General features: G+C 41.2%; 1 protein-coding gene across 6 annotated transcripts in view; it reads right to left on the bottom strand.

The window, feature by feature from the left end:
- Positions 1 to 11,390, bottom strand: part of LOC110505797 (F-box only protein 34) — a 28,637-nt gene extending 17,247 nt beyond the window's left edge. The window contains exon 1 of one of the 6 annotated variants that reach the window (XR_002470872.2): positions 11,059 to 11,390. The gene's annotated coding sequence lies outside the window, so the exon portion shown is untranslated. Of the gene's footprint in view, positions 1 to 460; positions 643 to 5,002; positions 5,116 to 6,177; positions 6,201 to 10,741; positions 10,897 to 11,058 lie in introns of those variants that run through there. The other 5 variants (XM_021585239.2, XM_021585243.2, XM_036963032.1 and 2 more) reach the window with 5 other exon arrangements.
- Positions 11,391 to 13,061: the final 1,671 nt, after the last annotated feature.

The raw sequence follows: 13,061 nt of genomic DNA, 5'->3' as shown, positions 1-13,061 counted from the left end.
ACTAGTTCTCCGAAGTGCTTCTACTCAACGTTAGGTTTTTCCTCATTTTGTCAGTTGTGGTTTGTGACCAAACTACTAGGCTAAGTAAATCAAATGACCTTTGTTTTATTGGTCACATACACGTATTTAGCAGATGTTATTGCGGGTTTAGCGATATGCTTGCAAATATGCTTGCAGGTTTCTCAGAGTAGGAGTGAAAATCTAAGCTCAGTTTTGCCTTTTAAAAGCATAATGAATAAGACATGATCCTTAAATTAGCACTTCTACTCTAAGCCACTTTCTGGGAGCGGGCCAACAACAGAACTTGATAACACCACACTATGCTTAAAATGCTCAATCAAAATATAATTGGATTGATACAGAATTTACAACCCAGAATAAATTAAACTGGAACTAGGCCTATTGTCATTTCACTGAGCAAGAGAGAGAGACACTATTTGAGAGAGAGAGACTAACTTACATGGTTCCTGAAGAGGCGTTTTCTATTTAGCTAGAATCCTTGCAACTCAACGTTTCTCTGTTGCCCATTGCCCTGTGGCCTGCATGCCTAGGGCACAGCACCAGTGTAGACTAGAGTATGTGGGTGTATGTATGCATGCACAGGAGTTAACCTAAAGCTAGTAAAGTGCTAACTGAAATTCTTCCCAACCTTCCCCATACAGCACAGCATTGCAGCACGTGGTTAAAGAGAAAGCTTCACCTAAACAGCTGTCATTGGCCACCACAGAGCTGGGCCCCAGCTTCTCCACTTAGACACGTGTTGCTGTCTAGGAGGAAATAAAGCATTGCAGCCAATTGGCTGCCAGGACTCTCTTATGTCTATATACGGATAATCAATAGTTTTGTAGAGAGAACGGGTCTCCTCTCCACTGACTCCTGATTATGTTGGGTAGGTGTCAGATTCTCTCCTGCTACTCCACTCAACTTATGCAACATGTGCCCCCGCATACACAAGTAGGCCTACACACTCTATAAATACACACAAACACCCTACTGAGCCAAGCCAACGCACCAGTCCCATAACTGGGACAAGACCAAAGGGGAAAAAGGACACCCTGAATGACACCGAAGCCCACAGAGAAGAGCAGAATCTCCTATGTCAGCAGCAGAAGGAGCTCAGACTGGCCACATTCTGATCCTGCTGCAGCAGCATGTCCCTATGGACACAGGGAGACACTAAAAAGTTACAAGCTCCACTCCATTGACCTACGTAAATGCGTGTAGGCTTGAGCGGTATACCGGGGCATTTGGAAAAAGCCACAAGATGGTTTTTCAATACAGTCCAAAGCATTTGAAGTTTGTCCCAATACATATTAATATGTGTAGCTACTTTAAATACCTGCAGTCAACTTGTGCAATACGTTAGGAGATAAAGCAGATTGTGTTCATTTCACATTATGAAGCTTACCGTAGTTCCCCAGAACAGTTGAGCCAGTCACGTGTTTGTTTGTAAATAGCACAACGGGAGAAAGCGGTAGCTGGTAAATCCATAGTGTTCTATATGTATCAGCAGTCTGCTTTGCTGCACACATGAGGTGATGAAGTTACACTTGTATGCAAGTCGCTACTAAATGTTTGCCATTAGATACACTACATGACCAAAAGTATGGACCCCTGCTCATCAAACATCTCATTCCTAAATCATGGGCATTAATATGGAGTTGCCCCCCCTTAGCTGCTATAACAGCCTCCACTCTTTTGGGAAGGCTTTCTACTAGATGTTGGAACATTGCTGCGGGGACTTACTTCTACTCAGACCTCACTTTGTGCACTGCGGTATTGTCATGCTGAAACAGGAAAGGGCCTTCCTCAAACTCTTGCCATAAAGTTGGAAGCACAGACTCGTCTAGAATGTGATTGTATGCTGTAGCGTAAAGATTTCCCTTCACTGGAACTAAGGGGCCTAGCCCAAACCATGAAAAACAGCCCCAGATCATTATTCCTCCTCCACCCAACTTTACAGTTCGCACTATGCATTGGGGCAGGTAGCGTTCTCCTGGCATCTGCCAAACCCAGATTTGTCTGTCGTACTGCCAGATGGTGAAATGTGAATCATCACTCCAGAGAACTGCTCCAGAGTCCAATGGCAGCTTGGCATTGTGCATGGTGATCTTAGGCTTGTGTGTGGCTGCTCAGCTATGGAAACCCATTTCATGAAGCTCCTGATGAACAGTTATTGTGCTGACATTGCTTCCAGAGGCAGTGTTGCAACCAACGACAGAATTTTTACACTACATGCTTCAGCGGTCCCATTCTGTGAGCTTGTGTGGTTTACCACGTCGCAGATGAGCCGTTGTTGCCCCTAGACATTTCCACTTCACAGTTGACTAGGGCAGCTCTAGCCTGACTGAAATTTTACAAACTGACTTGTTGGAAAGATGGCATCCTATGACAGTGCCACATTGAAAGTCACGGAGCTCTTCAGTAAGGCCATTCTACTGCCACTGTTTGTCCATGGCGATTGCATGGCAGTGTGCTCTATTTTATACACCGGTCAGCAAAGGGTCTGGCTGAAATAGCCAAATCCACTAATTTGAAGCGGTGTCCACATACTTTTGTATTACAGTGTATCTAATAATGGGGTTTCTGTTAGAGCTCTTTAGTTCTGTACAGTTGCCATTTTTCCCTGTGCTTCTTACTAGTGTTTTCCCCTCCTCCGTTCTTCTCTCCTCTGCTCATGGTACACATACATTTTTTCTGAAGGAGCAGTAGTGTCACGACTTTGTTAATTTGCACAATATGTCTCATTCACTTTAGATGGAAAATGTCCACACTCACCGAAAATGAGATTTGGTAACTACTAGCTATACTTAAATCGGTTTTCGCTTGTTAGCATTTAGCTAATAGCATTTGTGATTTCACTATTAGTTTGTGCTAATTTTGTTAGCATTTGGTGTTTTCTTGTATGCTATGCCGGTAAGTAATACCGTAAATCCTGAGATGAGAGAAGGACGGTATCTGGATACCACACAAGCCTATGTGGGAGGAGTTGGATTTTTGGAGTAGCGGACATCTTTTGGTAACATGATATCCTCGCCGGTCCCATTTACAAGGGGGCGGGGGGAATAGCTTGCTGGCAGCCTGGCTAAAAACATTGCAATCTAGCTAGCCTTTTTAGCTTGCCACATCTCCATGTGAAATAAATCTGATGTATAAAAATGTAAAAAAGATATGCCCCGTCAAATATACTTATTTTCCCAGTTTGATATGCTGCTTGTGTGTTGATTCCCATAGCGGCTAAAAATAGAACATGTTTGGTCAGAGAAAAAGTCACATGACAAGCTAGTTGGCTACAGCAGGTTCAAACATTTCACAATAGCCTGTAATCACTAGTTATTACTTCTAAACAAAATACATTTTGGGGTTCTCTTGTTGTCTTCTCATTTGTGGTGAAAGCAAAAGTAGTGTCCTCCCTTGCTAGGAAGTTGACTAAACACTGCAAGCTTTAGCTTCTTACATCGCCTTGTGAAATAATCCAATTTAAAATGAAATATGCCCTAGCAAATATTCTTATACTTGCCAGTGTAAACTACAACATTATCCTAATTTGATATGCTGATTCAATGTATTCACTCGCATATCAGCTACAAATAGAATGTCATCCCTTTTAGTCACAGAGAAGAAAAAAAGGCACATATCTGTTTTAGCCTAAAGTAACATTATCACCTCAAAACAACATATTTGGGGGGATTCTATAAGGTTGAGATGTAGTTTGGTTTATTATCTGAGCAGTCGCTGAGACTCAAAAGGTAGAAGAAAACGGCGTCAAATGCCGGAGCGTATTTTTTGTGTGACAAAACCACATTGCCGTCGGTCCAGTCTACGTATTCTCTGTCGATGCTTTAAGGAGACTTTTCTGACCAGGATCCAATTGACAGCCCAACTAGCCAAATCTAAAACTGACCCTTACATTAGGCTAACCCTAACATTAACCAAACCCAATTTTAACCAATTTGGAAATTAAATATAGGTTTGCACGTCAGCCACGTAGCCTTTCCCATAAATGCATGGCTGCCCTCTCCTTTCATAAGGCACTTCCTTCACCTGAACCTACTGGGGTTTTCCATACAAATACAATAGCACTTTAAAACACACCCGGGAAGAGGGGTGCGGCTGCCTGACTGCCTGTAATTCGTATACAAAGCTATTTCCATACCCAAGCACTTGTGGACGAGCGCTGTTGAAATACCTTTTGAGGCGATTTTCTAATCTAGTGGTGTACAGGACAGTACATCCAAAACACTGAAACATCAAGCCCCAACTATAAAATCAGAAAACAACCAGAGAGAAAGCTGCTTTCGTTTAATATATTTGGACCACTAACAAATCAGCGCTTTCCTACTCTTAGTATCAATCTATCATAACCAAAACACCTCGTAAAGAAAGAAGTTCAACCAACATTTCACTGCTCGTGACTCCATTGAATAGAGCATCCTGATCACTGACTGACCAGTAACAGTTGTGCAAGGATCTGTTATGTGTTCCATCCAGGCTAAGTACAGAGACATCCATGATACTCTCAACATTCCACATACTGAGTTAGTGTGCTGCACAGCATTTGTAACACAAGTGCTGTCCTGTCGGAAGAGTAACATGGCACACAAGACCTTTGATTTGGGGGTTCTCTCTCTCAGCAGCATGAGTATGTCATAGCATACAGACTCAGAAATAATCTCAAGACTTCAGCTGGCAACAACCCATTAACTTAACCTATTGTTGATCAGTTGCTACATGTTAGCTGGGGCCTGGGCCAATAAAGCCATTAGCTCAGTAAGGTCCGTCTAAAAATAGGGAAATATTAGGTAAACCAACACACAATTTGACTACTATAAAATCAGATCTCCTCAAAAGCTCAAACAAGAATATCCATATTTTTTTATGATTAGGCTTTTCAACATAGAGTAGATTTCTATTTCAATGTCAATGCTCTAGTTACACATGCAGCCTATGAATAACACCATTGCAGGCATACATATGCCCACAGAAACAGAGGACCTCTTACCTAACAGGTCTTGAATTCCACACCTCTACTAAGAAGTTCACAGCGATTCAGTAATTACTTCAGGAGGGCCTGTGAAGGGCCTATGAGTAGCTAGCTTTCCAGAGCCTAAAGTGTCTGTGTATTCCCTCCATTGCCAAGCACAAGGCTTCAGCTCTGACACCACCAGACCAGGAATGGCAACAGCCTCATCTATCTCACCCTGCCCATTGGATAGAAACTCATCAGGGGAATGGGAAACATATGCTGCCGAGTTACAGGCAGAGGATACGGACATGACCTACGCTACAAGACAGAGCAAACCAGTTGCGTTACGTCAAGACTGGGCAACTTTTATTTTTTTTCCACTGAGAAACTGGATATAGGCTATCAACACACCTTGTACAAACAACGACCATCCCTGTTTCTTTTGGCTTAGTGAATTCCTTCCTATCTGGCCCTTTGAGACAGTCGCACAGCATTTAATGATTCACAGTTCTATGCTATAGCCTTTCTTGTACTACAGTAATCTGGAAGCCCACCATACAGTTGGTCTGTCTGTATGTCTTTGTGGCAATTGTGTAGCCTAATGTCAAAGCATGTTTCAAACCTTTGTCACACACCATTCAGTTCTCCTACTTAAACTGAGCTTTTTCTTTATTACAGTACAATTACCATAGTGTTTCTGTATGTCCCAAAACACAGGCATTCTCTTCCATGTCTTTGTGGCAATTGTGTAGCCTAACATCAAAGCAGCATGCCTCCAACTTTAGCATTGACCCAAATGAATCAGTGTGAAAAAGACCAATGCTGGAATGCACTGAGGGACAATGAGCATGTAGGAAACGTGCTCACAGCACAAGGCAAACACACTGGATGCTGTATGAGCATTCAACAGGCCAGGCTGAATATAACATGTAAAAAGGACAGGCAAGGTGACAATTCAAACAGCCAAAGACAACCTCTTTTGTACTACAAAATGTGTCTTTCAATTGTTGTTTACAAGTAGTATGGCCAAGAAGTAGAAAACAAACACCTCAGCTTTTCTCAAGTTCTCAAGGGTGAATTATTGGGGCTCAGGCAGGTGGAAGGCTAAGAGCAAAGACAAGCCAACGCAGAGCGAGAGAGAAAGCAGTGGGAACAGAACAGGACAGGATTAAAAGCCACGTATCTAAAAAAACACAAAGGCTTGTCATAACCTGTTACACTCGCAGGTCTGGCCCTCCTCACCCACTCCAATCAACAGCTTGTTTTGTCAGGTAGGAAAAACTGTGTTGAACACAGGGCTGTAAATAAAATAAAGCTTATGATCAAATTTAGCAGCACCAGAAAATATTGATACAGCCTTTATTTGGTCTATGCATTCTATCTACTGTTAAAGCACATGTTGTGCCCAAGAAACTGTAAAGACTGTTTATTATACAAGCTAAAATGCCAATACAAATACCAGTCATTGAAAGTACAAAGTAATTTGTGGAATATTACAGCGTTACATTGTGTAAAAGCACAGTTTCCTGTTGAGATGCATTATATAAAAAATTGTAAACGGTCTCTTTTATGAACATCAAGTTTGTGTGTGAAGACGTGCAAATCTGTCATTCATTCACTGCTATGATCATTGAGCTCATGAAGTTATCCCTTTACCATTCTTTCGGTGCTCCCAAATGTTTAGACTGGTAAAGTTACCAGGTTGTTAGCAAGCCAGCTAATGAGGTAACATGAGGTGTCAGGGGGCCACGACATGGTTTATGAATGTAAAAACGCGGCATGCCAATGGAGATGCATCCAGCTGCAGCGCCAATGTGCAATAGAAGGAGAAAAAAAACGTAGTGCTGGTAACGGCTGAATGGTTTGGGTTAGAGACGAGCCGTTTTCTCTGTAGTAATGGTGCAACCACCACAGTCACAAATCTGCGTCTTAGAGACCTAAAACACTACCACCCAGCACAGCTGGTGTTCTACTATATATTCAACTGACCGAGACACTAACCACTTTATATTTTCTAAATCCAGTCATACTTATAGCACATTTATTATCCATTCTGTATATCCTATTGTTCATTAACTATACTGTATATCCTATTGTTTACATACCAGGCTATTACTAGGCATACTAATTCTTCCTTTAATAGGTAGCTAGCGCCCAAGCATTTAGCTGCAGCTTTTATACCTGCTGTAATCTGGACATGACAAATAAAATGATTGATTACAACAATTAAATGGATGAATTTTTTTCTAGGTGCACTGGTGCTCCTAAATTAAAATTCCAAGTCGCAAAGCAAAATATTTAGGAGCATATGTGACCAAAATGCCCGCACTTTAGAGACATGGTTGAACACGTCTTTCTCCTGCTACGCAAGTCTTAATAGAGTGGACAAATATGTTTTTGACACTGAGCTGTCCAGTTGTCTGGGTGCCTTGGTGGGACGGATAGGCAAATTCACCCCAACAGGTGGTAAAGGTATTTCAGACTACACTAAAAGGGGTTCTCATCATTTGTTCATAAAAAAGGTAGGTCGCAGGGCCTGGGCTTGACGAAAAGAGACTCACCAAATGTGCACACAAATGTCTAAGCTACACGGCAACTGTTGCTCAATGCCCCAAAAAAGGATATGGATACAAGCCATGAACATTTCTGTCGATCTTAATTGACAACGCTGAAGCTGAGTGCTTGTTTTCATTATGTATTGTAGAGTCCAGGATTCAACGTAAACTTTTCTCACTGTCCCGAATGGAATCCCTACTGGCCCAGATATTGGGGTCATACAGAGCCTATTGGCAAGCTTTCTCTCTATATTCAGCTGGTAATAGCTTACATTTGGTTATTATGGTAAGTATTAAAAAGCTGTTTAATATCAATTAACAATGTGAGACATCAGTCTACTCTTTAGAACTGCTTTGTGTTAATTACATACATGTGTTTGTATAATAGCCAGTCATTTTAAGATTACAATTTTTAAAATAGGACATTGCCCCAAAAAAGATATCGATCTGGGTACAGTAGGCTATCCAAGACAAATGCTAGGCAACTTGTAGATTTCTTTTTACATACTATCAACAGTAGCCAGCATGTTCACTATTGAATATTTCCTTTTAGAAATCACTTTCCCTAAAATAAATAAGCTGAACGAGTGGGTTGATGAGCTCTTCTTTTTGCTCTGGACAGCTGCCATGTGAACACATCAACTTATGTACAGCTCGAGAATGAGAAATTCTGACTCCCGGGGAGCATGACGGTGCTTTAACCACCAAACATATTGACCAAATACAAATAGCATTACTTTTCCACGTGTTGTCTAGTCTTCAATGGTTTTCAATGGCAGACTGCAACAGAGCAGGTAAATGTTGAACTGGAATGCAAATTTTGCGGGAAAGTTAGTGGCCCTGTTGGGTCAGTGACTGACTAGATCCACTGGCCCAACACGTTTTTACTGACCCCAGGCCAGCGGGCCATTGTTAATGTCAGATCCTGGAGTCAAACTATTTCTCCCAGTTAAGTAAGATTGTAAATGCATCATTGCACAATTTGGGCCTAGGCCTACACGTGAGATGATTGTTAGACAGTTAAGGGGTTCTGATGGATTAATTGGCTAAGAGAGAAAACACACCAGACCGACAAATGATTAAATGCAGAGGGTGACCATCCTATCCCCTCTGACCACAGAACATTGGCCGTCATTTCCCAACAATTATACATGTTGAATCTGTACCTTTTGTTGACACCCAGCAGGTGATCTACTTCGCACAGCTGACAATCATGGTGGCATGTACTGTCCATAAGGTCTTACAGTAGTTGGGAGGTGTTCAATATTAAAATCAATGGAGACAAGATCCACCCATAAACATCTGCTTCAGTTCCATGGGAGTGCCAAAACCTTCTCCGACTGTACAATTAAATCAACCACTCAATACCATAAGTGGATCAGGCACTTAGCCTAGTGTATCAGCACAAACCACTACCAACAAAATGAGGAACAGCCTAACATTGATTAGAAACACTTTGGAGAACTAGTACGTTGAATAGAGTGCCACCATATGAATACGTAGCAAGAAAAAGACTAAACAGAAGTGCATTTTATTATACAACAAGCACAACTTACAATATTGTTAAAGATAAATCCCATGGCAAAAACAGACCCATGGAATCCATCAGCGCCTCTCACAGACAATTGACTTGTTAATCACAGGCCAGGTCTAAGTACAAAGTGTGGGCTAAACGTTTATTTGCAAGACAAACAAGAGTATGTGTGTGCTGTGTGCAATAACCTTCAGCACCTCACAACATGCAGTGGTTTACTTCCTCAAAAGAATGTTATTTTAAGCCAATCACTGTTTAATGGGAAGTGAATTACTTAATGTTGCACTCCAGTCTCCTAACTTCATTTAACACCTGATTAACCTAACAAAAGACATGTCTCAATAGGTGGTCCAGACATGTCAACATAGCACAAGTGGAACTTTTACTGCTTTTCAACAGTAAAAGTTTTTTTTTTTTTTTTTTTTATCACTGGAGGAGGTCTTTAAGCACAACCAAAATCAAGGTTCACTCATATTAAGATGGGACATTAAAGGTAGAGTCAGTGATATGACATTGATGCACAAAGTAAACAGCACGGTGGGCCCATTTCAGCAAAAACTAGCCAGGCTAAACGTCTGCTGTTTTAGTCCCGTGGCTATCACATTGTAAGAGCATGATGTGAATCCTTGCACAGATACCATGTGTGACTGAACGAAGTCTTGCTCATTGCAATATCTGCAGTGCTTCTCGTGCTACGTCATTTAGCTGACATTTAAAGACGCTCATAATTTAAACTAACACACTCCGGAAGGTTCTAAGGCTAGGCCATCTACAATCAAGATGGAAGTAATCCAAGGCTAAAGTAAGGAAAGGTTGTTTTACACTTTGGACAAAGCTGAGAGTTCTCTTCAATCAGTAAAGACAATGACCACTTTAAATGAACAATCATGTTTTGTAAATGCACAGCTAAGTGTTGAATGCAACTATTTTGTTTCAGGGCTAAGGGATGTGCAATGAGGTTTCTGGGACTGTATGTCTGGTCAAGGAAAGGGACTGCTCCAAGTCCCATCCATCTCTGATTTTCTCAGTGTATGCGCCTAGTTTATAGTTCATCCAAAGGACAGGCAATAATTTACCCTTGTACATATCAGAGCACCTAACATTAATAATTGGATTATCCATGTTAATACATTCATAATAAGAAAAGTAGCTGTTAGCGACACAGTCAACACCGCTACACAAACTATTCATACACAACGTAACGTTAGCCACTTGGTAAGATTGCTAGCTTTTAGATAAGTGACAATGTTTAGATTTAGTAACGACCATGCGTGTTGTTTTCTTGTCAATAGGATAACAAACGCGTGAGCTTGTTGTGTTATGCCGAAGCGCTAGCTCAGTCAGCTCTTTTGCTAAACTACTGTGGGGGGGAAAAAGTTGCCAGCCACAACGACATTGTTACCTACATTGTTAATTTATAGTTTAAAATTAGCTCGTTACATTTCCACAAAACGAGATAGTAACGTTGATAAACGTTTGTTCGATTTGAAAAGGCCTTATCCACCCATGCAGCGAAGGTTTGAGGAAAGCAACATCATAGTCAAGGTACTAACGTTAGCAGTTAGTTATGTGGCGTAACGTTAATGCTAGGTACACGCTAACACATTCCGTACAAAATAAGTCCATAACGTTAGCAAGCTAACGCTGGTTAACTTTGTGTGGCCAAATATTTAACTAACCAATTACCTTATCAGATTCAAATGAATTGCAGTGCAATCTAAGCGAGTGTTTAAACGGACCCATCAGTGTCCATCTCCACTCCACCCACCTCGACTTTCCAGGCACGTTAACGCTGCTAGCTAGCGTTAGCATTGCTAATGGCTAGTTAGTTATACAACTTTCTTTTCTTTTTTTTTTTTTACTTGTGTGCTGGGTTGGCAGAATGTCAACTCAGTTTAACTATATTAGCTAGAATGTGTTAATTTAATTAATGTAGCTAGCTAGCTATTTAACTGTACACATATAGAGGAATACCAAAGCAAAGGCAAAACGTTCAAACTGACCTGTGCCGCTGCGAAAACTCGGAAATGATGAGGTCTCCAATCCCCTGCCTTACTATGAGCACTTGCTGGGCAAAGCAGCGCAGTGTTCGGTGTTCAGCGGTGACCTTATAATTTATTATTACCGTATCTATAATTATACGGTATTCATAACTATCATATAAGGAGTAAAATCGTTATAATGTTCGTCCGTATTTGATGCTACGCTCTTGCTTACAATCCCACACTAGCTAGTCGTTTTGCAAAAGATATTCGCGAGCGAGCGACGTCCCCTGCTTGATATTATAGCGCTCAGCGTTCTGACGTGCTTGCATCTTCAACAATGATGAACGTGTCCGCAAAACTATCATGCACGCGCAAAATAATTGCGTCAAAGACAATACTGTACTCGGTGAATTGAACTAAGATTGATCATTTATATAGGTAATTTACATTTTCGGAATAGGCCTACTTGAGGAAACACATTTAAAAAAAATTGACAATATGAAATGTTTAAAATAGATTAAAGCGTTATTATTTACGGGTGACCAAAATTATAGGTGACCAAAATGATATTATATTACTATAAGAGTTCTGAAATCCCAATTACAAGCCATACCATAAACCAGGTGCAAAAGCGATTTGAGAACAATTCAAAGTTCCAACCTTTATGAAGTTCACAGCAGTTTATATGTAGGCATAGAAGAGTCATTGAATAATCAATCTCTTCTGTCTTCAGTTTCCATCGAGATTCAGTCCGTAGTCTGTTTCCATCATTAAAAATGAATCACTGACCTGACGTCATGATACTAAGGAGTCTTTTTGTTTATCCCAAATGACACCCTATTGCACTTTGGTGCACTACTTTTGACCAGAACCTACAGTATAGGAGTATGATTAAAATAAATGCTATATAGGGAATAGGGTGTTATTTGGGATGTAACCCTTGTTTCCCGCCATAGGCCACAATAGCCACAACACACAGAATAGTGTCAGTCAGCTAAGCATGTGCCAGCCTCTTTTAGTAGCCTAGTGTAGAGAGGAATGTGATCTCTGTCAGTGTTTCCCCCCCACCCATAGCTTTAAACCATCTTCATAGTTGATCATTGAATCATATACCAGAGGTAAGGTGCTGACTGTTATCTTAAAGACATACAAGCTTTGAACTCTTTTAAGAGACAGTTTTTCCTGTGTTGGTGACCCATATTCATGGTTCTGTGTTTGTGCTAGTGCCAACATCAAGGAAGCCTTTAAAAAAAAAGTGTGTGTTGTATCTCAACCAAGTACCACAAAATCATAGGTACCATGGAGCTCTGTGTATTATCATACACTACAGTATTGTAAACATGTGCACCACGCCTGGCTACACCTGACCTTTTTCCCATGGCCCCTCTGTCTGTTCCTGTCTACCTGACACACAAACTTGCACACACACACTCTCTCTCTCTCTCTCTCTCTCTCTCTCAGAAAAAAAGGTTCCAAAAGGCTTCTTCAGCTGTCCCCATAGATAAACCCTTTTTGGTTCCAGGTAAAAAACAGTTTTGGTTCCAAGGTTCTACATGGAACCCAAAAGAGCGCTACCTAGAACCAAAAAGGGTTCTGAAAAGGGTTCTCCTATGGGGACATCCAAAGAACCCTTTTAGGTTCTAGATAGCACCATTTTTTCTAAGAATGTGTACCCACATACACATGCCTACCGATCTGCCCTGTCTACCTGACACACTGTTATCAGTTATTGCTGGGGAAGTAATTATCAGGAGGAGACATGGTCTGGCTGGTAGATTATAGACAACAGCCAGAGGCATGCCGGGCTGGGGTGGGGGAAAAGTTTATCATGTGTCTACATGCATCTCGTCAGTCTCATCTTGTGAGCTTAACAGTGCGATGGGCTCATTGCTGTGGGTTGGTGGAGGGCAGTGAGGGCTGTAAATGTAATAACAAGTTTGTGAACATGGATTGAGAGAGGGCTGTTATGAGAGCAACTGTAACAAGTTTGTTTTATGTGCTCTTCCACATTGTGATGTAAC

Source organism: Oncorhynchus mykiss, chromosome 25 (genome assembly GCF_013265735.2).
Source record: "Oncorhynchus mykiss isolate Arlee chromosome 25, USDA_OmykA_1.1, whole genome shotgun sequence".
Lineage (NCBI taxonomy): Eukaryota > Metazoa > Chordata > Actinopteri > Salmoniformes > Salmonidae > Oncorhynchus > Oncorhynchus mykiss.
This window is presented reverse-complemented; position numbering and strand designations above follow the sequence as displayed.